This window comes from Tenebrio molitor, chromosome 4 (assembly GCF_963966145.1).
Source record: "Tenebrio molitor chromosome 4, icTenMoli1.1, whole genome shotgun sequence".
Taxonomy (NCBI): domain Eukaryota; kingdom Metazoa; phylum Arthropoda; class Insecta; order Coleoptera; family Tenebrionidae; genus Tenebrio; species Tenebrio molitor.
This window is the reverse complement of record NC_091049.1, coordinates 705,715-730,030: the sequence shown is the minus strand read 5'-3', so window position 1 is coordinate 730,030 and position 24,316 is coordinate 705,715. Positions and strand designations below refer to the sequence as shown.

Genomic DNA, 24,316 nt, shown 5'->3' with positions numbered 1-24,316 from the left:
ATAGAACTCATCAAAAGGAACAACTTTTCTCTCTGCCATTTTGCCGAAAAACGTTGCGTAATGGCTTAAAAAAATTGGAAAGATTTTCCTAAAACCGTTCATATCTCCAAAACTAAGCTACCTAAAATCGTGAAACAACCAGATTCTTACGAAGTGGATTTTTTGCTATACGGGTGGATTTGTTTGAATTTCGATTTCTGCGTGAAAACACTTTTTCTGGATGAAAATGGACGTTTTTTTCGTATTAGCGATGCTCTCAATTAGCTATTGCAGTATTTAGTGGCGTAGGACTATTTTAGTGAAAAATCTCTCCATTTTTTTTTTGGAATTAAACATCGTTTTTCGGCAAAATGGTAGATAGAAAAGTTGTTCCTTTTGACGAGTTCTATCACCCGTTAAAATTAATGCACCTATTTTTGTTACACCCTGTATATTAAAAAGACTAAAATTTGATTAGGTCTCCATCTGTCTGAGACCGACAAAAGTGGATAGAGCACAAAACTTTGTTCCTACAATCTCCAGTTCTTGTGCGTTAATAAGTAGTAATGATAATTTGTTTTGTGTAAAAAATGTAAAGTGTAAAAAAATAAAGATGAGCAAACAAGCGGTTGTCATTTGACTGAATACAATTTACTTTGGAAAATTTATTTATGATAACGTGTTAAAATAATCGTTTAAATATTTATCGACGTGTCTTTTGCAATAAGTGTGTGTGTTTTTATATTTTTGGTGATAAAATACGAAGCTATAGACAAAACGTCGTAAAATTTTATGTAATCGCAGCTATTAGCATTTATTACTGGCTAAGAGCACTAATCCAGATGCGATAAACAGGCAAAGAAAAATTAGTCTACTGTGACTTAACAAAAGACAACTTTATTTCGAAAAACTTTGATAGTTTTGTAGCATGATAACAGAACTGAGCCCGCTTGTGAGAATTTAGCTTTACTTTACTTGGATTGCTAACTAGATGATAGTACCATGTCCATAGTACCCATGATACTACTGTTATCGATTCACCTTCTAGCCACGTGGATCGCAAATGGTTTGAATATGTGGAAACAGAATTGGATCCGGACTTGATCCTTGCGGTACTTCTCAAAGTAAGATTTAATTTTGAAGGACGTTAAATAGTTGCTTTTTCTAAAGTGTTATCAAGTACTTCTCTATAAAGTAACTTTTTGTCTTCTAGCTGTATGGATAACAGTTCCTTTGAATATATAAGGAGCAAAACTGAATCATCCCTTGATCCCTGAAGTAGCTCCAAGCGATAACAAGTCCATCTAGACGTACCGTTTGAAGCATTACCTTGACAGGTGATAATTAATAGTCTAAAAAATGTTTAAACAAAAATAAACACATAATAGGACCTCGAAAACCCCATCTGAGAAAATATAATTTAAAGAAATTTTTAGTGCAGGATTTGAGGAAAGAAAGAGAAAAGAAAAAATACCGTGAAATAATTTTATTTTTGGCTTAAATCCGACAAGAGACAAAAAGTAGACGGTGATGCACACATTCTTAATTCTTTGTATGTCATTCTGAAGAATGTCTTTCTCAAAATCTTCATTTGAGAGCAGAAAGCAATGGTTAATATCAAAGATCATTCTTTTTCTATTGCATCATTTTTTCACCAGAAAAACCAATCCTTCCAAAAACTTCTCAGTATCAAAATCTTGAAACCTTTCTTTCCCAAAACAATTTCCTTGTCGAAACCTTCTGATCTGCTTCCCACAATGTATTATCAAAATCTTCATTTATCAAAGAATTCTATGAGGATGATTTTCTGTTGTATAATTTTTGCCAACAGAAAGAACAGTCCTTCCTGAAATTATCTTTTTTTGTCTTTTAAACTTACCATAACTTTGAAACCTTCCTTTCCAAGAAAAAAGTTCTTTCTGATCCCCTTCCCAAATCAGAAGTCTATATTTAGAGACAATCCTTCCTGAACAACCTTCTTGTCTTCTTTTCTAAACTTATCAGTATCAAAATCTTGAAACCTTTCTTTCCCAAAACAATTTCCTTGTCGAAACCTTCTGATCTGCTTCCCACAATGTATTATCAAAATCTTCATTTATCAAAGAATTCTATGAGGATGATTTTCTGTTGTATAATTTTGCCAACAGAAAGAACAGTCCTTCCTGAAATTATCTTTTTTTGTCTTTTAAACTTACCATAACTTTGAAACCTTCCTTTCCAAGAAAAAAGTTCTTTCTGATCCCCTTCCCAAATCAGAAGTCTATATTTAGAGACAATCCTTCCTGAACAACCTTCTTGTCTTCTTTTCTAAACTTATCAGTATCAAAATCTTGAAACCTTTCTTTCCCAAAACAATTTCCTTGTCGAAACCTTCTGATCTGCTTCCCAAAATGTATTATCAAAATCTTCATTTATCAAAGAATACCATGAAGATGATTTTTTCTGTTGTATAATTTTTGCCAACAAAAAGAGCAACAATCTTTTTTTGTCTTAACTTTGCCATAACTTTGAAACCTTCCTATCCAAGAAAAAAGTTCTTTCTGAAAACCTTCTGATCCCCTTCCCAGATCAGAAGTCTTTATTGAGAGACAATCCTTCCTGAACAACCTTCTTGTCTTCTTTTCTAAACTTATCAGTATCAAAATCTTGAAACCTTTCTTTCCCAAAACAATTACTTTGTCGAAACCTTCTGATCTGCTTCCCACAATGTATTATCAAAATCTTCATTTATCAAAGAATACTATGAGGATGATTTTTTCTGTTGTATAATTTTTGTCAACAGAAAGAATCTTTTTTTGTCTTTTAAACCATAACTTTGAAACCTTCCAAGAAAAAAATTCTTTCTGAAAACCTCCTGATCCCGTTCCCAGATCATAAGTCTATATTTAGAGACAATCCTTCCTGAACAACCTTCTTGTCTTCTTTTCTCTTTTAAATCTATCACAGTTTTGCAATCTTCCTTACCCAAAAGAATTTCACACCAACCAATTATTTTTAACCAATATAAAAAATTTCTTCCTTGACAATTATATTTTGTCTCTCAAATAATAATCGTCAAGCCTTCTGCTTTCTGAATTCAGACATCGTCCAAGCACGTTCTTCTTTCTTCTTTTTCAACACTTTCACCTTGAGTGTTTTCAACATTTTACTTTTGTTTCCAAATCAATACACTCTTTGAAAGACCTCGCGCTCCAACCAATGACACATGATCAGTAACATCTGTTTTCTTTCTCTATTAGATTGAAAATGATATTATATTATAGCACATATCTTCTATTCCATCAGTCAAAAGTCTTCATCTACAGTCTTTTCTTCTTCTAATATATCTCTTCTTTCATTCAATTGGACAATTGGAGATCTTGTTCCATCAACAGCTTAGAAGAGTGTTCTCGAAGAACATTTTAATATCGCTTCTGTTAATCTTCATTGGTGTTCAATTTTCCAATTGATCCAATGGCAAAACAAGAGGTAAGATCGATTAAAAATGTTAGTATTTTTTGATTTTCACCGATTCACGTTAGATACCGTTTTGCAATCGTTCTAAAAGAGACGTATCGAAGTGTATGAGTCAATCCCGGCGTCTATTTTCGTTTTTGATGTGTCCGAAACGGTTGTAAATAAAATAGTAAGCGAGAAAGAGCACAGGTAGTTCGCCTCGACTATAATCGTTAAAAACGCAATGAAAAACCGTTTGAAGTGGTATTTAAACGGTGGCTTTATTTATTTTGACTAGAGCATGTACACATCATGCAATAACCACGCGAGTTAAGCGCTTAAGAAGTCGTTTCTCATAGTTTGCCGTACAAGATAAGAACGGGAAATATTCGTGACGAATGCGCCGGATTCCTGAGGATTGTTGTAAATCGCGCCGAAACGGGCTCGACTAATTTATGCGAATAGTTCGACCGTGTGCCGTATCCGACGCGCCCCCTTCCGAAATGTTTACGGACGAAGAATAAGCAACATAATAAGAATCTCCTCTTTATAAATACTGCAACTCATAATTAATAGATGAGAAATTAACAGCTGCGTCGTGATACCGTGGGGAAATAAATATTGATAACTCTTCAAGGAAACTCAATACAGTAGAATTCAATTACGGCTTAAAACTTAACGCCAAACTCGAATTCATCGTTTATAGATTCCTGCTTGGTGTTTTTTCTCTTCTTGATGCTGCGAACATCTTAAGTAGGATTAGGCGATTGCCGCAACGGTTTTTGCACCACGTCGGCCGAGGGGACCGCTCCGAGGCACGACAAGAGCAGGACGGAGGCGGCGACGTGGCCGCCGCGCGACCCAAGACAAACCGTGTTATAGATACACTTGTTCGCAGCATAAACCGATTACAACGCAAAGCGGAAAATAAATCACTTTAGCTGGATTTTTGACGATTTTATCGGCGATCGTGCCGGAAGATCCGGGACCGGAGGGCTCCGGAAAAAAAAACGAAACTTTGATGAACCACCAATGTTGGTTTTCGCGTTTTGGTCAAGTCCCGGAAAGCTACAAAGAAAAAATGCTTATTTCTCGTCTACTGGGTGGCCCCAAGAATTTTTTCTCGTGTTTCTAAAAAATATCTTCCATTTTTAAACGAACTAAAAAAATAATGTTTCATCATGAAAGTAGTAGTATATTTCTTTTCAGCAACTCAAAAATATACAGAGTGTTCTATTTAAAAATCAAAATTATTTACTGGCAAAGTGATGAACTAATGAACGTCACTCTCACTCTCACCAAATTACATTTTGATCGGTGATTTTTTTAGAACCATTGTCATCACAATTTTGACAGTTGTTTGCAGCCACACTGTATATTTTTTGTCAACTTACATAACCAACCACAACACATTCCAACTTCCTGTTTGTTGGTGGAACACGAAGTGTGCAAAAAAAACACTTCCTATTTTTTTTTAATTTTTGATTTCCCCAAAAATCGCTTTTTGGGTTCACCAATTCACTAAAAACCCCAACTTCATTCCGAGTAGGCTAATATCGCAACTTAAAGAATGCAGATAAATTTCGAGCCTAAATTTAATTTTACATCCAGAGTGCTGCGACCTGCACAGCCTACTCTGCTGCACAATTCTGAAAATAAATGTGTCGCTTTCCGATGAAAAACGCAAAATCTTGTTTTGTGAGTGATCATTTTTACAACCAAAGTAATTCTTCGTGTTTGTAATCATTTCTTGTCAAAGAGTATAATTGGTGACTCGTTAAATGCAATATTGTGATTGCGCTGGTTTCAAATGTGCAGTGGAGGTCATTTCCGTCGAACAACGCACAAACTTTGACATCTTTCTGGTAGAGTCGTCTCTTTTTTATTTACGTCCACTTGTCAAAAAGCACTACACTTTTTTAACCCAACAGCTGGATGCTTCAGTTTTGATTATTCGCTCCTACTTTACGACTGGACCGGACCAACTTTAGTACCAGTTGTGCAATCACTCTGTATATTTTTTATTTATTTAGACGTTTCGCTAAATATCTTGTAAACATGTCAGAACAAAATTATTACACGTTTCAATTTTAGATTTGTGTGATAGAGTAATTTTATTTATGATTTCCATGGAGTTCTTCACTTTTACTACAATTTTCGAAAATATAATCAAAGCGTTGCATATTTTTACATATTTAGATGTCTGGTTCAGATGATTTATTCAAACAAAAACAAATAAAAGCGAAATTGTAATGATTAATTTTCTGTATTGAGGCCATTCGTTAAGTGTTTTCTTCATTTATCTACTTATTTTTCATAAATTATTCGAATTATTTATTTAACGTTTTTGTATTCCGCCATACGCAGGAATTAAAGCTCACCAAGTCAAGCTTTGTTTAGAAACAAATTTTTGATAAGCTGCTAACTGAACTTATAAAATAATAATGATGATAATAATAATTTATGGAGCTCCTCATGATTTTTTTACAACCGACAGGTCACACATAATGCACCCCTTTATGAAAATCAAGATTTCAGCGTTCTCAAAATCACTAACCTAACTTTTAAGACTGACACCAGATGATTGAAATTTTAACGATTGCCAACTGAAATTTTTGGTCACAGCCAACTCAATTTTTTTTTCCATTCCACAGTACTAGTCCTCTGATTTTCTGATGAGATTCTCTTCATGCTTCACTCTAGACCTATCGGCATCGTTTCTACTGGCGGCCCAGCAATAAATTAATCATTGTCATTGTTGTCATTAAATTTGATTAGCTGTAGAATGTTCAAAGAAATTAAAACACCAGCGGTATGCAATAACTGTCGGCAATTATTTGCATAATTGCGGCGCAAGCTAATTAACGATATCATTCAAAATTTTTCATTTCTACGTCACTCTCAAATCCGCACGCGTCATTTTTTCAAATTTGAGACGGCCACGCTGTATACGATGAGCTCCACGGCTTTCTAATAGGATTAGCACGGTCGACGCTTTTAAAAAATTCTTACTGTATATATCACTCGAAAGTGAAACAAATGACACTCACGATTTTAATACTCTCATATTCACCTGCACTGTACTTTCTCGCGGATCCATTTTCTTAATTGCGCTTGCCGCTTTGCTTGCTTTTTTATTGTGCAATCTCCGCTCGTAACAAATCTATCGACTGTTAAATAATTTGTTGCGAAGATTCTCTCGAGAGGAGTTTTTTATTTATTTTGAATGGTGCGAGTGCAGCCGAGCTCGCGCTGGTGCAACGACCATAACAATTGCTGGATGATGGTACTGCCAGAAATTTCTGAGTGCTGAATTTTTTATTCATCTGGAGAAGCGACGACATTTGCAAAAAAAAAAGTTAAAATAGGCAAATTATCGAGAAGTATTCATCGTTCCAGATATATTTTTTTTTTCGATAAAAAAGAGTACTCCAGTACTTGGGAGTGTTGTTCCTTACTTAATAAAATAATAGGTATTTTTTGGAAGATGTTTGACAGAGATAAAGTACTCTTGCAGAGAACTTCCTTCTGATTATTTCAACCAGGAAAAGTACTACCAATTTCCAAAAATTTGTTAAGTACTTCCTATTTCAACTTCATTAATTTTCCTTATTTGTCAAAAAATACAAGGTCTTGTTGTTATCAAACATTATAGTCATTTTTAATTATTGTTGTGTAAAAACGAGTACTCATAAAGTACCATCAATTCATTTGTTTTCTTGTGAGCGAAGGAATTGTAGTAAAATTTCGTTACTATGTTTGTTTGTTTTTAACTAAATATTTTTTTTAAATTTTCGTCGTACGGTACCACCTGAATTCTTTTTTTTTTGAACCCATACATGTCAAACTGTTCTTCAAATTCCTACACAGTCTTAATTATTTTCTGTTGCAGTACCAAATAAGTTTTTATTTTTGACACAAAATGTGGTGGTACCATTCTTATACTAGTCCTATAGGGAAGGTTTTTACTCTCAGAACCAGATGTAAAAATATAAAACAATCGATCTGGGTTCGAGAAGTACTCCTGTTGGTTTAAATTCCAATCTTCTCTTTTGTTCCACGAACGAGTACCGTCACCGTCATACAGTAGGTACTTTATCTCAAAAGTGATGTTTATGACAATAAAGATCCGGAAAGACTGTTGTATTTTTAGAAATCTTGTTGGTTGTTTCTCGCGGTACCACCTTGGGAGTTTCCGTTTGTTTTTCTGGTTCTAGTCGAGAAAGCTTTAGGTCTTTGGATGGTCGAGCACAAAACGTCAAGTAAATTGTTTTGATTTTGTTTTTGGTGGCGGTACCGGTCACGTGAGACGCAGAAAGTGGTCGAAGCGTCTGTTGTTCCTAATCAATAGAGCTTGTGCCATTGAACTTAGATAGTTGCAATAATCGGCGATTCGTTGAAGAATTGCGGAGGAGGAAACGGAAACGGTACTTATCGAAAAAGCTTATCGTTCGTGTCATTGTTTGGCTGTGTGTATTTTTGACAAATGTCTGATCACACATGCGTGAAGCAAATGAAAATTCTGCATTAACAAATGAGTTGCGAACGGATGTGTTTAATGGACTATTCTAGTGTACAGGTATCGATGGTGCGATTTACATTTTTACGGTGCACTTAAAAAAAAAATATAAATATACCATCGTTCTCATGAATATGCGATTTTGGCGCGATTGATGGGCGGATAAAGGCGATTTCGAAACGGTTTCGAAATTGATGCGGTTGTCAAACTTTTCGGCCGCCCGCTTTATTTATAGACGCACACCGTCTCCCCATCAAACAAAAATACACAAAAATAGTATCGTGGAGTAGATTAAGTGTAACTTTTATCCCGGCTATATTTTTAAATCGTCACCTTTTTCCATGCGGACGTCGGGAATAAATCGAAGGCCGAAAACACGACGAATAACAATGAGGGAGGAAAAATCACGCGAAGTCTTTAGTTGTGCTTTATCGCGTAAGATAACGCCACTGGTGTATCGAATTTACGTCAAGGGTGCGCTACGGAAAGCCCCCGTACACAAAGAAAACACCGTTATTAATTACCGGACGATTTTCAATTATTCTTTTTTTCGGCGGAAAAACGCTCCTTTGATCTGAAAGGGTCTTCGCCGGGTTTTGTTTTGGCGTGCGATTAAACCAGATTATGGGAAATGAATTTGCCTAGATTATCACTTCCGGTACGCCGAAACCGAATCGAATCCGTAACGCAACGTACGCCTCGCCGAGGATCGATCAAAAAAAAAAACACAAGAAATACGAAACGTCAGGCTTTGAATGATGTTTGTGGGGGAAAAGTTGAGTCGCAGATTATTTATGCCTCCTTAAACTTGGAACTAGTAATTAACATATCGTTTACATTATTTCAACTTGCGCTGTTTCTGCCACAGAGGTCAACTCGACCCACCACTTATTTTTAAATGCCTTGATTATTTTGCAAATTGCCATTTCGCCAAATCTGCAAAGATGAAAACTCGACACGTGGTCGCTGATTTCCTTTTTTGACCGAGTGGAAACGCATCCGGTTACGCTACGTTACGTTCACGTAAAACTACTCCGTACTATGCAGCGGAAGTAACGTCACTGAATACATTTTACTAATTACACAAAACTTTTTACCTTGGCACGCAAAGTAAGTTTTTTTTTTTTATTGGAGACGAAACAAATACAATGTCAGTAAAGAAAGCTTCAGAAAAATGAGTACTCTCATTTTTCGTTACGTTATGTTACCCGTAACGTACTGCAACATAACATGTAGCGCAAGCTAGCGCGAAACCCCGATGCGCAGCTAACCCTCTAGTCGCTCCCCACTCCTTGCAACGCAGCAGCGTACCGTGGAGCAACGCAACGCCCGGCGCGGCGTATTTTCGGCAAAAACAAAACAGTACATGCCAAGTTTACGCGATTCGTAAACAGCCACCTCCAACTAGTGGAAAATATGTCACCGATTTTCGATTTACAGGTTTGGGGGTCAGTAAACTGCGAAACCCACATTTTGATAACGCGGAAACGGAAACGGGCAGACAAAAAATTTATCAGCCAACTCCAGATTAGTTCGACAGTTCGGTTTCGCGCAACCCCGTCCAGTTCAAAGGTCGCAGCCCAAAATGCAAGAGTGCAGTAGTTGAAATAGTGCTGGCAAATACCACCCGTGTGGGGTATTTTTAATTTTGAGGTTACAACGCGATTTGACGGGATCTTCACACACTGGAGCAGATATCTACATAATAGCGATAATAAACATAAAACTCCCCATTAATCAATTTATTTTCGTATCCTTTTGATCCTGTCCAGTAATTTTTTTATGAAAAAAACAACATCACGGAACCGCTTATTTCAGTTTAACGTCACAATAAAGAAAGAGGTAATTATGAAAAGTGTCGGCTTTATCGCGAATTACGATCTCGACCATTTATTTAGATAGTTTTCCGTTCTGGACGAAATCGTCAAAAATCTAAGCGTTCTTTCGACTAATTAATTACAAAAAATGGATTTAATACATTCCGTGAGCGCACCGGTTCAGAACAAATACAACAGTTAAAATTCATATTCCAAATTAATTATTTTCGACCAACCGGAGATATTTACTATTGAATAAGTCAACAATGGCACATATCAGGTGCTCGCCTACCGAAATTATAATAATAGAAACTAGCTTCTGAGCCTCAATTATAGAAGAATGGGCGATTTATGCCGCGATAATAATCAGAGGTTGGACCGACTCCATTATTTATGTCCAGCTTAATTAATGATGAAGCGCCGATACTTATTGCTGTCCCTAGTCCCTTATCATTTTATTGTTAATTTTTAAAATGATACACGGATTTTTCGTTTATTCACGAGCTGCGGTGGCAAATCTACGTTCCGAAGAGGGTTCCAACACTCCTCCATCCGTTCGACTCATTCTTTTGGGATTTTTTTTTTGTTACGATGAGACAGCTGGACTATTTATATCGCCAGGATGGTCGACCTGACAATTTTCGGTGGTCCAGAGGGACCTTTCGCGATAAATCAGACGAGGAATAAGTTGACGTCATTTCCGAAAAACCTATTTTTGACGTTCGCGCGACTGCTAAAAGCAGAAATCGAACGTGAGTTGTGCCAGGTTTTTCAAATATTTTTTAATTGACAAGGTGAGAGAATGGGGTATACGGGGTGGCTCATCGATTCTGGCACAAAAAAAAAAGTTTATGGTGCATGTATGTAATGTATACAGGGTGTTCTAAAAAATCAAATTTTAATCTTGCTTTTTGCAGTTCAGTAGACTTAATTCTGTTTGAAATTAATAAAAATCCATAGAAAGAAATTAATACATTTTTTATATTTTTGGGATTATTTTTAAAAATTGTAAGTAGATCAAATGGAGAACATTTTAGCGTTTTAATAATTTCTTTGTTTATATCCCGAGCGGAATTAAGACAGATTTGAAGACGAAAATTTAAATTTGATATTTTTTTATTTCCACATATACAGGGTGTATCCGAATTCGACCGACAAACTTTCAGGGCAGATTCTATGATCAAAAATAAGCATAAAACTCTTAATACATATGGGGTCAAAAATGCTTAGTTTGCGAGATAATCGACTAAAATGTTCTACTAGCAACAAAAGGAATCGGGTGGAATTTTTTGATGAAACGTACAAAAATTGTCAAATATGTATTAAGAGTTTTATGCTTATTTTTGGTGGTAGAATCTGCCCTGAAAGTTTGTCGGTCGAATTCGGATACACCCTGTAGATATCTAAAATTGAAGAGTAAATAGTAAAAGTTAAAAAAAAAACACCAAATTTTTATTCGATCAAGGTTCGGGGAATAGAATTCTGAATTGTGTTATTTTTAAAGATCCACTATCTACATTTAGGAAGGAGACTTAAAAAAAAAAAATGAAAAATGAAAAGAAAAATATGTATTAAGATTTACAAGAACAGATTCAAAATCAGATAACATAAAAATTCTAGAATAATTAATATAAAAACGGTTTATTTCTTCAGATGGACATTTGTATTATAAAAAATAACAATAACTAAGTTCTTTTGAAATCTGAATATAAAACGTTATAAGAACACATGAAAAATGCCAAGATAAAAATGAAATAAGAAATGAAGGTGTATCAAAAAGTATGAAAAAAGAGTAAAAAATAATTACAATTTTGAAATAAAAATATGTAAAAGATTTGGAAAAATGAGTTGCTGTGTTATTTGAATGAAAAACCTTTTTGGCAAATTAGATTCGAAAATTTATTTAAAAAAATTTCAGAAACAGTCAATTTAAAAAATTTGAGGAGATTTAATGGCAAAATAATTTTTTTGAACCAAATTTTTGGTGTCCAAAAAACAGGAGAAAGAATTTAAAATGGAAAAAATGCTCGATTCAAGCAAAATTTGGGGATAAATATCAAAATTGTTTGATTTTCAAGAATTTGTAAAAAGCAATCGTGCTATTCACATTTAGGGAGGAAACTTGAAGGTTTGGGAGAAGAAAAAATAAATTACAATTTGTTTAAAAAAAATTGAAAAATGAAAAGAAAAATATTAAGATTTACAAGAACAGATTCAAAATTGGATAAAATAAAAATTCTAGAATAGTTAATATAAAAACAGTTTATTTCTTCAGATGGACATTTGTATTACAAAAAAATAGGAATTTTTGACCAACTAGGCCAGACTAAGTTCTCTTCAAATCTAAAATATAAAACGTTATAAGAACACATGAAAAATGCCAAGATAAAAATAAAATAAGAAATGAAGGTGGACTAGAGTTAATATCAAAAATGAAAAAAGAATAAAAAACAATTAGAACAATTTTAAAAATTAAAATAAAAGATTTGGAAAAATGAGTTTCTGTGTTTGAATGAAAAACCTAGATCAAAAAATTGTGGTGATGTTGAGTTAAAATTTTTTGGCAAATTAGATTCCAAAATTAATAAAAAAAAACTCTCAGAAACAGTCAATTTAAAAAATTTGAGGAGATTTAATGGCAAAATAATTTTTTTGAACCAAATTTTTGGTGTCCAAAAAACAGGAAAAAGAATTAAAAATGGAAAAAATGTTCGATTCAAGCAAAATTTGGGGAATAAAAATCAAAATTGTTTGATTTTCAAGGATTTGTAAAAAGCAATCGCGCTATTCACATTTAGGGAGGAAACTTGAAGGTTTGGGAGAAGAAAAAATAAGTTACAATTTGTTTAAAAAAAATTGAAAAATGGAAAGAAAAATATTAAGATTTACAAGAACAGATTCAAAATTGGATAAAATAAAAATTCTAGAATAGTTAATATAAAAACAGTTTATTTCTTCAGATGGACATTTGTATGTACATATTACAAAAAAATAAGAATTTTTGACCAACTAGACCAGACTAAGTTTTCTTCAAATCTAAAATATAAAACGTTATAAGAACACATGAAAAATGCCAAGATAAAAATAAAATAAGAAATGAAGGTGGACTAGATTTAATGTCAAAAATGAAAAAAGAATAAAAAACAATTAGAACAATTTTAAAATAAAAATAAAAGATTTGGAAAAATGAGTTTCTGTTGTTTGAATGAAAAACCTAAATAAAAAAATTGTGGTGATGTTGAGTTAAAATTTTTGGCTAATTAGATTCCAAAATTAATTTTAAAAAATTCAGAAACAGTCAATTTAAAAAATTTGAGAAGATTTAATGGCAAAACAATTTTTTGAACCAATTTTTTTTTTGTCCAAAAATACACGAGAAAGAATGAAAATGGAAAAAATGCTTGATTCAAGCAAGATTTGGTGAATAAAAATCTAAATTGTTTGATTTTCAAGGTTTTGTAAAAAGCAATCGCACTATCCACATTTAGGGAGGAAACTTGAAGGTTTGGGAGAAGAAAAAATTAATTACAATTTGTTAAAAAAAAAAAAATTGAAAAATGAAAAGAAAAATATGTATTAAGATTTACAAGGACAGATTCAAAATCGGATAAAATAAAAATTCTAGAATAGTTAATATAAAAACAGTTTATTTCTTTAGATGGACATTTGTATGTATTACAAAAAAATAAGAATTTTTGACCAACTAGATCAGTCGGTTTCGTTATTAACGTATTAAACAGAGCAACAGATGGCGCCATGGTCCATGCACTGAAAAGCATGCTCCGAAAAGTGCGTCCGAAAAAGAGTTACTTCTTGTCCGCGTGGGACTACATAAAATTACCTTTTTCCTTAATGGTGCCTAAAAAAGAAATTACAATTTCTGGAAACACTTTTCAGGCAACTGTAAAGCATCGATCCAAGAATAGCAGCATAAAAATTTTGTATAAAAGGGTGAAGCTCAGAAAAATATTAAAACAAGAAAAACTTTTAAAAAGCACAAAAAGAACAGATCCAAAATTGGATAAAATAAAATTTAAGACGAGTCAAAAAAGTCTAGATCAAATCAGAATCAAAATCAGAGTTACTGAACCAAAAGTGAACGAAATCGAAATTAAAAAAGAAATTAAAAAATGAATTTCTGTGTTATTTGAATGGCCAATTTTGATCGGAAAATTATCTGGTTAAAGATATCCTAAATTGTCTTAAAATTAATTATTTTGTATAAAAGGGTGAAGCTCAGAAAAATATTAAAACAAGAGAAACTTTTAAAAAGCACAAAAAGAGTCACAAAAGAGTCTAGATCAAATCAGAATCAAAATCAGAGTTGTTGATTTACTGAACAAAAAGTGAAACAAATCGAAATGAAAAAAGAAATTAAAAAACGAATTTCTGTGTTAAAGATAACCTAAGTTGTCTTAAAATTTAAATGAAAGAAAAAATTTAGAAACAGTTTTAAACAAAATGATAAAAATGTTGTGTTTGTCAAGAACTAAAAAGCAAGAGAATGTTCGTGGAAAAATGTCATCGATTCAAAAACATTGGTTCATTCGTGTAAAAAGATTCGTGAGTAGTCGGTACTTGGGTGTTGCCATATCTAGTGTAAAAAGTAGTGCCCCTATTTACCATTAGGGCCGAAATGTATGCGTAAGAGTGTTCAATACACAACGTCAAACGTCCTTAAAACGCTAGTAAGTTATGAATGAGGCATCAACGGAAGGGTGAAAACGCGAAGGGGATGGCCAGATGAAAGGGTTGAGACCAGGGAACCCAAAACCAAGTAATAAATTAGCGAAATTATACAATGCGGAGGCACGATATTCAATATCCGTTCGTATCCATCAAGTACGGGAAAAAAGTCTTTAACATGTGAAAGAATCGAGCGAAATTGAAACGAAACTCGCCAGCTGACCTTTCATAAGTAATTATTAGGGAATTTTTTTTTTTGAACGTGTGGTCGGGAAATTCGAGCTTTTCCCCTGGAAATTAGAACGCCGAGAAAAAGTTGGTAATAATTACATCGCACGGTATAGCGAAAAAGGTTTTATATATTATCTTACATATGAAAACAAAGGGGTATTGAAATTTGCGCTCGGGGCTACGAGTTTGCTTTTATTCTACCTTTACTAATAAGAGCCCTTTCATTGCTCTTTACATCCATTCGAAATAATCAAAGAAAAACCTCTCCACTCGTACAGATAGGCGCCCCCTATTGATCCGAGGTGCCACTACAAGTTCATCGACACCGCAATTCGATAATTGTTATGGACAATTTTTTACTTATCGACCGATAAATTCGCCAATAATTAAAATTATCACATTATTTCCTATATCAGTGTCGTACGCTGTTATTTTGGAACGGCCGAGTTCGTCGCGCCGCCGATTTACGACTCGGCTGTTTATTTTGCCCCCGACGAAAAATATTTATGGGCGGAGGCTTGCAAGAAATCTTTGAAACCCGATCACCTCTCCCATTGTCATGAATCAATCTTGTCGAATTATAGCGGCGATAAAAATTAAATTTAGACCGTTGCGCGACAGTGTATTCCGAAAAAGCGAAAGGTTATCGAAATTCAATTCGGCGCTTCGATCGTGAACAAAAATCACATAAACACGATCAGTCGGTGATCGATTCGTCGTACGTTGGTAAGTGGCGCAGCGCCCCCCGATTTTTCGCTTTTTTAATCTGCAAATCGAATCGTAAGGCGTTCAGCAATAACGACACATGAGGGAGAAATTGTAATTAGTAAAATGACATTCCCTATTCTCTTTCCGTAAGCACGGTCCCTTAATGCCGAATCCAATCATACAACATCGCATGCAAATATCTCGTTCGGATCGGGACTTTTTTAAATCATACACACTTAAAAAAGCGCTAAAGGCGGCTACTGATGGGGTCACGTGAACGACACAAATTATTACACGTAATCTGATTTGGCGAGGGGGTAGACGAAAACAATTACGGCTGATTTATTAAATTGATTTGCTAAGCGGAGTGCTGGCCTTCGATGGGTCGGAAGAAATTTTCACTTCAGACTGAAAGAAACTCTTCAAAAAAAAAAAAAAATCACACGATTTTTTTCTTATTTTAACATTTTCACTATTTTTAGATCTTGACTAAGCTTAGAACAACATTTTAATCATTTTGTTTAAAACTGTCATTTTCTTTTTTTTTATTTTTTTTTTTTTCATTTTAACTTTGCCAAAAATTTTAACCAAACAATTTTCTAATCTATATTTTTCATTCAAATAATACCGAAACTCATTTTTCCGAATTCTTTTTTTATTTTTATTTCAGGATTGTTCTAATTATTTTTGTATTCTTTATTATTTCATTCGCTCTTCTTTATCACTTTCTTTCCTTTCGCAACGTTGTTCCTTGGCTAATCGAGTGCGACCTCCTCTCCTTCGTTGTTCCTCAACATGCAGCGCGTCCTTCATTTCCTAACGAGCTAAAGCCCGGTCCCCACGTGTCGCTCAATTTTCACTTGCATCTCAATTTCCCGGCGGATCATCTCGTCGTGTAAAATCAATTAGAAGAAGTTCTCTTCGGCAGCTGGAGCCGTCCGAGAACTTGTTTTGAAAGTGTTAACACTTTTTTCTTTTCTCATGGTTGTTATTATTGTCTCTATTGATGTTTCGAGCGCTGCTTACAACAGAGGAAATAGTTCATTAAGTTTTTATATTTCTCATACATCACTTGGTATTATTTATAATCACAAGGTCAGAAGAGGACGTTCCTGTAAATCCGGTTTTTATTATAAATTTAATGGTCCGATATAAAAATGTCTATTGCCTCGTCCACTTAGGGACCCCTCGGCGCCCGCGCCCATCGCCCCATGCCATGTGAATTCATGGTTTGGCGGCTCCCCATAATGGGCGGAATCCGGGGGTAACGACACAAATTTCGATTTTTGATGGGGGCAATTTCTTGGTCGGCGGGCGCCTTGAGCGTGCGTGCTCGCCCCAATTAAAAAACATGTTGATGCGTACGCGGTGATGGATTGCCGCCCCCGGGTGCGGGGGCGGCGGCGGCCGAGACATTCTTTAGTCGCGCATTAAAACGAATTAAGATCTGGTGAACAATCCATAGGCAAATCCCCCGGGTGTCATCCCAATAGATTGAATCAAAATGGCGGCCATTGCACGCATAATTGCTCCATCTCGCATACTCAATCCGAAGTTCTGTCTTAAATCTAGCATTAGGCATCACTTCGGGGATTCCCCCTTTGTTTCCATCGCGCCGCCACCTGAAATACGTGATTTGCTTTCCGGTTAATGTTTATAATTTACCCCCCACCCCCAGCCGGCTCGCTACGCGAACTTTCAAGTCGGGTCGGGGGTGGTTCGCGCGGCCTTTCTCCTCAACGGGCTGTACATAAAAGGGAAATAATCAAATTATTGGTCGGGATTTCGGTTCGGAAAAATTGGGCGGGATTGCCCCTTCGACGGAAAAATATCAATACCTTTGCACCCCGTTCGAGGGCTGGATCGCTCATCGTAATCCGATAACGAAACACCTGAAGCATACTTTAACTTTAATTTTCGCCGGTATTGTCGAAGACAAATTGATTTTTTTTTTCTCCTGTTTGGCCCGTTTTGTTCTTGCAGGTAAATAGGCTCGGGTTTATCTAACTTGCGGGCTTTTTTTCAAACGCTATCGCCGCTATGCAAATTGACAAATAACGTCAGCAAACATGATCTCGGTTTGTTATTTTATTTTTTCCTAAAGTGTACTTTCCCTTTTGCTTGAGTGTATTTACAGCGACGATTTTGCAAATGATAAAATTATGATACCTAATAAACACTTTCAATTTTTGCACAAGACGAAATCATTTAACACTCCTCAACCTCTGTCTACAAGCACGAATTTGTTCTTTGTCTCTTCGATTAGTATTAAAAAAAAATCTTTATTTATCATTTTTACAAATATGTATTACCTCTCTTTGTAACCTCAACTGTTCCTTGATCTCAAGCTTCTAAGGGCCCGATTTCAAGTAATGGTCGCAAATAGATGGTGCAGCGCAAATGTGTAGCTATCTTTGTCCTACACATTAATTACCAATATGCGTCATCTTTCTCAAAGTTGGAATTTTGCGCCGTTACCATGACAACAAGTGCGACCGTCGCAAGTCAACTTGAAATCGGCCTCTAAGATTGCAACCACCCTTCAATCTTTTTTTTTTTCATTTTTATCTCCATCTACAGGGTGTGTCAAAGGACCCAGTGGAGCTCGAAAAAAAATTCGCTCTTCCTGAAGAAGATATAAGCAGTTTCATTTTGTTCAATACATAGCAGCCTTCATATCCACAGTGACAAAATACTATTCTAGCTACGTTACCGTTCCATTTTTAAGAAAAATTACAAAAATTTAAGATTTTTTTACTCCAAAGTAAAGCTGTTTTTCAAAAAATTGTTTTACGTTATTATTTTCCACAATAATCTACACCATAAATATGTAACAATAAATACTGAACTTTTCAGCCTGTATTTGAAGAAAACGCACTTCAAAGAGTGCACCTTCAAACCAATGTATCTTTGTGGGGGGAGTCCCGATTTTTTTTTATTTCCATATTTGGACTACTGAAGTGATCCCCTACAACGCTCTGAATTTGGAATTCGCGAATTTTGACACACCCTGTATAGTGGAATCTACTTCACAATTCGTCAGGTCGTCTTTCTTAGAACGAAAGAATTTTATTTTCTGAAAACTGAAATATGTAATTAATTTATTAATTTCATTAATGTCATCGGAAACCGACTTATCGCGGAATCAGGCGATTCAAAATCAAAGAAATTCCTTTTCGAGAGGATTTCCCTTGCCATTAACGTGGAAACGCTGCAAGCATTCGGGGCACTTATCGGAAATTTTTGTATTATAAAACAAAAATGTTATGTAATTATGTCATTAATATAAATTTGATTATTGTAAAAATTAAATTTCATCTGGTTTTCTATTTTGATTCGTTATCTCTCTTGTTTGTTTTTTTTTCTTTTTTCTTATTCTAACACACTAAAAATTTAAGACCTTGCTGAGACTGTTTGGTGTTTCTTTTGTCGTTCTTTAAAATACCTTTAATTTGATTGTTTGGCTTTTAATTTCTTTTTACGTCTTAAATCAAGTTTTTACGATCTCATTCTAAAAGTCTTTTATATTTTCTTTTCCATCAATAAATTATAAATCAACTGTTGTTTTTTAAATTTAATTTTTTCCTTTAGAACAGACTCGTCAATAATGTGTTGCTAATTTGTAAAAAAATATCACTTCTTTTTGTTTTTCGGTTTTTTTCACTTCCTTCATGTATTCTGCTTCCATCTGACTATTACGCATGTTCAGTTTACAAAGTATCGGGTGTTCATTTAAATTTCTCCTCAAAATTGGTATTGAAGAGTCGATTGTGAACGCACAACGAATTAGAGATCACCTGTTTAAATCTAACCTCACTTTTTGCGTTGTTTGTGCAGACTGACAAGTGCTACGTTCACAATCGACTCTTCAACACCAACTTTGAACAGACATTTAAATGAACACCCGATACATATTTGATTCGTTATGTTTATTTTGTTTCCAATTAGGTATGTTTCATTGTTTTTTCATCCTCTTTCATTATATCCTAGATAAATGTCAAAAACATTATTTCCTTGGTTTTTTTCTTCTTCTTAAGTGTTTATTAACAGTTATTTTATCATCAAATCTTTGCTTTTCATGCTTTTGAATGATTATTTTTCTTTATTTTTAGTTATTCCAAGAATGTTCTGTTTTGTGCAAAAAAATGATTTCCTTTCTTATTTTTTTCTTTCATTTCTTAATCGAATCTACTTTCTACGTCTTCTAAAATCCTCATTTCACAAAATAATATCATGGCTGTTTTTATTCTCTTTCTTGTTACATTTTGTTTAACTATTTTTTTTATCCTTAATTCTTTTCTGTTTCATTCTTCTTCATAATATAAATTTGAAAAATGCTAGTTTTTTAGATTTCTTTTAATTTTTAATTCTTTCTTGTTTTTTTATTAAGTATAATGCTGAATTATGTCATAATTTCCCTTTGCATCTCATTCCTTCCACTTTTTCACAAAGTCTATTTTCTACTTTGTCCACTTCATAAAATGAACCGTTTAATCATTTCTTGTTCTCTCTCCATTATACAGGCTGTCCTAGAATGAACCAGCATAATTTTAACCACGAGTTACTGAAAAAATATTTAAAAAATTCTGTCAAAAAATAAAATGACATTTAATTTTTGAGGTACAATTTTTTGTTATTGCTTTTAGTCTTTTACGTTGTCTCACAACGCCGTAGGTAAAATTTCGGCACATTTTAAAAATACATCCTTGTATATCATATTTTATAAAATGTACACCAATGCGTAACCTCTAGGAAATATGCTTTAAAACAATGAAACTGCATTGGTGTAAATTTTATAAAATATGATATACAAGGGTGTATTTTTAAAATGTGCCGAAATTTTACCTACAAAAATTAAATGTCATTTTATTTTTTGACATAGAATTTTTTAAATATTTTTTCCGAGTTCTACATCAAGCCAGTAGCTCGTGGTTAAAATTATACTGGTTCATTCTGGGACACCCTGTATAATGTTTATTACTTCATTTAGATCATTTTATTCTTTTTATTTTTCTGTTTTAAATTGGTTAGTTCACTTCCAGATCAATTTCTTGTTTTTTTTTAAATTTAATTAACTATTATAGTTCACTTGTTCTAAAACAAGTTTTTGTTTTTATTGTCCTATTTTGTCTTCCTTCTTACGCAATCATTCTTTTTGTATTCTTTTTCTTCCTCTGTTTCATGAAGTTTCTTCTTCTCCATCTAATACATCTAGTTCACAGATCTGTAGCTTATTTACTTTCTTCTCCTTCTACGTTTTCTTCATCAAGGGATAATTACGTATCATCGCTTTTCCCTCCTTCTTGTGTATTTCTTTTTGGTTAACTCTTGCACAAAAATCACTTTATAACCCATCTGGTCTGCCCTGTAAAAACCTTTCAACCAACAAATCCTGAACATTTGGTTTCTTCTTTTCTTTTCTCCTTCATCTCATGAAATTCTCTTCACCGTCACTTCTTTTCTATTTTCCCTTCTCATTCTCGATCCTGTCTTTGTATTTTTTCCTAATTTTTTCTTTTGTACTTTATGTTTCGTCACTCGTGACGCTACGTGGGTTACAACCTTTCGGAACAACTCCTGCATTCGGTTAACCTCTCCTAGTGAGGTCGCCGAGCAGTACCAAGTCCAATTTGGGAAGAACAACATACAGGTTGCTCATTTGCAATGACTGATTGTCCATGTTATTAGTACGGTCCGTTGCGCACCAGTGCCCCCTTGAACCTCTTGTGTGTGATTCTAGTTTCATCTATTGTTGGAGCGTCAGTCTTAAAAAAGAAAACAACCGAACGAAAATCCAATTCATCGGAGCGTTTCTTCGAAATGGAAACGAAGTAATATTGGCCGCCAATCAAATCGGGGAGACAAGTCGGCCATTTTAATTGGAACAATTAAGAATAATCTTAATCCTCGATTCGACGACGATTTCTTATTCATCGGTTGCTGAGGAGGGACGGGGGGGAGAGTCACCGCCGCCGCCGCCTGGTGAAGAGATTGACGTGAGACGTCAATCGTGTGATTGTATCGGTGACGTCATCGATCAGGTTGCAGAGCGGACGGACCTTTCACCGGTGAATGTTAATGTGAAATGTTAAAGTTCGTCGAGGGAAAAATCCAGCGGATCAAAAACCCACTCCAGACATTATCTTCGAGTGGAGGCATAAACTAAATGTGCAAATGAATAATCCGTATGTGAAACAAAGACAAGAAAATGTCAATCAGTGGTCCGAGAGAGATGGGAAATAATCAATCGATATTGCTCAGACTTAGTTGGTATCACTCTAATTGTCAGACCAGATGGGTAGAAGGGCGAGGGGCCGACCAAATTGAGAACCGAAACCGAAATATAGAATGTGGTTGAGATGCCAGATATACATTCCCGGTTTTAAGCGGAGCCGCCAATCAATTATCGCAATCCCACTTGTGATTTTTCTTTTTTGGCCGCCCCCGGGCCGCGACCCTCGAGGAGTCGCCGCCACCGCCGATGCGTCCGATCCAGATCAAAATACGCAATAATAACTGATGGCTAGGATGCAAAGCGAGCAAGAATAAGTCGAAACAAGCTCGCGCCGTCTCTCTCCGGCCCCATTCTTCCTCCCTTTCCCTCTCATTAGCGCCGCACCATCACGACCAAATCGGCATTCGCCCGGCTCTTTTCTCTTTATATTTCAGTATAATTATTGATTATCGGGAGCTTAGACGTACGTAAGGGGGGTGTGGGGCTGAGTGATTAAGCTATATGGAAACTCACCCCTTTCGCTAGGGATCTCTGACTGATTGGGATAAAATACGAGATATAATATTTAAATTAGATACGTGGCGCGTCTGATAACTCCTCCGAGGGAACGGCTGCACGTCAGGAGTTGCTCGGCGTTTCTTGCCTCCAGAAGGAGTTAATTAGCTGACAGTCAAAAATTTAGACGCGGTTTTTTCCTATTGGAGAATCAGACTGTTAAGCTTTCGGCTCGGAAAGCTCTCGCAAATCTCGAACGTCGTTAAAATGTTAATTGTTTACGTGGTGGTGCATACTTAAACTTCCGCTGCAGAGGATTTCTCTTCGAACAATTATGCCAATACAGACAAAAACCGAAGCAAGTGCATTCGGAGGCGGCGGGATCGGAAGCGAAACCTCCGCTGGGAATTATGATGGCGCATTTGCGGCCACCTACTTTTTGCCGACGAAGAGGTCGTTAACAAATCGAACTGTTCAAAAAATTTCAACCAGATCGCGGAGCGCCTAACTTCCAGTTTACAACTTTATCGTCTAATTATTTCGCTGCACATTTGCAATTACACCAGACCGATTAATTGTTGCCGTGCTTGTCGTTTCCTGGTGCATGTGATGCGTCTCTTCTGGTTGCAGGATTTTTGCGGTATTTTTTCCAAAAAAAAAAAAAAAAAATTGTTGAATGTTGCATTCGTGTCCTTGTGGTTGTGATTTTTTTTCTAATTTTACTTATTTGAAGGTTTTCGAAAGTCTTCCGCTTGGAAACTATTCGTGACTGTTAATTCTTCTTTAGTTCTTTTTCTTCTATTTCTACATAAAAACCAACATCGTACATTTACATCTATAATCTGCAACTATAAACGCCTCTTTAGTTCTTTTTCCTCTATTTCTTTATAAAAGCCAACATTCTACATCCATGTCTATAATGTGTAACTAAAAGCGTCATTTTAATTAGTTTATCTACGACTATTAAATAATACGTTTATTATTTACGTAACTATAGATACATTATGCTAGTCATAAATTACACCCGTGACTTATTATAAGCCACTTGTGATTTATCATAAGTCACAGATTTTATACGTCTATTATTTACGTAACTATAGATACATTATGCTAGTTATAAATTACACCCCTGACTTATTATAAGTCACTTGCGATTTATCATAAGTCACAAATCTTAAAAATTTTGTGAACTAAGTGTGTTATGAAAAAAAGTCGTAGGTCGTCTATAAAACGTCATATTTAACTCGCGAATAATGCCTCTAATCCACTCGGGTGATTAAAAAACTCGCCTGCGGCTCGTTTTTTAACTTTCACCGTCGTGGATTATAATACGCATTATTAGCTCGTCAAATAATATACTATTCCTTCTATTTCGTCATAAAAACCCACATTTACATCTATAATCTGTAATAATAAATGCCTCTTTAGTTCTTTATAAAAGTCAACATTCTACTTCTGTGTAACTAAAAGCGCCAGTTTGTCCCTTTTTCTTCTATTTCTTTATAAAAACCAACATTCTCTATTTGCATCTACAGAGTGTCTTAAAATTATCGTATTCCGAGTTCGGGGCTGTTGACCAAGTACTCGTAAAAATGTAAAAAAAAAAAAATTGTCACTTTGAAAAAAATATCAAAGTTGCCAATATTTGTTCAAAAGTACCTGATTAATATTCTAGCTATGTTGTACTTCCCTTTTGAACAAAAATTGGAAAAATAAAACTTTTGTTTTTTCCAGATAAAGCTGTTTTTTCAAGAAATGTCTTTTCATTTATATTTTAATATTTCACATAATCATCCTCACCATATTTCAAAATGAATGTCAACCATTTATATTTTTTTATTTGAAGAAAACATGATGAAAAGTTTGAAACTTCAGACCCCCCCCTATATTTTTTATTTTATTTTTTCGAGATTCCTGAGATTTTTCCGTACAAGACCCCCGACTTGGAATACGTTAATTTTGCGACACCCTGTATAATCTGTAATTAGAACAACGCAACGTTTTATTTAGCTCTTTCTTCAGCTTTCGTTTCTGCTTAGCAACGTAGCATTTGTAAATACGAATCTTCAATTTTTTTTTGCCCTGAATTCTTCAACCTCCCTTGCCTTTCATTCTTTTTTTTCTTCTGTGAGTTTGTTTCATTAACATTAATCTTAATCTACGTTTCAAATTTATTTGTATGTCTTCAGTTTGTTAACCAGTAAGGTGTCT

At 34.8% G+C, this 24,316-nt stretch overlaps 1 protein-coding gene and 1 long non-coding RNA gene across 11 annotated transcripts in view; both read left to right on the top strand.

The window, feature by feature from the left end:
• The window catches only part of ct (homeobox protein, cut), an 82,558-nt gene that overhangs the window by 36,710 nt on the left and 21,532 nt on the right, over nt 1–24,316 (top strand). The window lies entirely within an intron of this gene.
• On the top strand, nt 51–11,038 carry LOC138128680 (uncharacterized). Its single transcript, XR_011158844.1, has 2 exons — nt 51–1,103; nt 1,193–11,038. It is a non-coding gene; the product is annotated as an uncharacterized lncRNA (long non-coding RNA).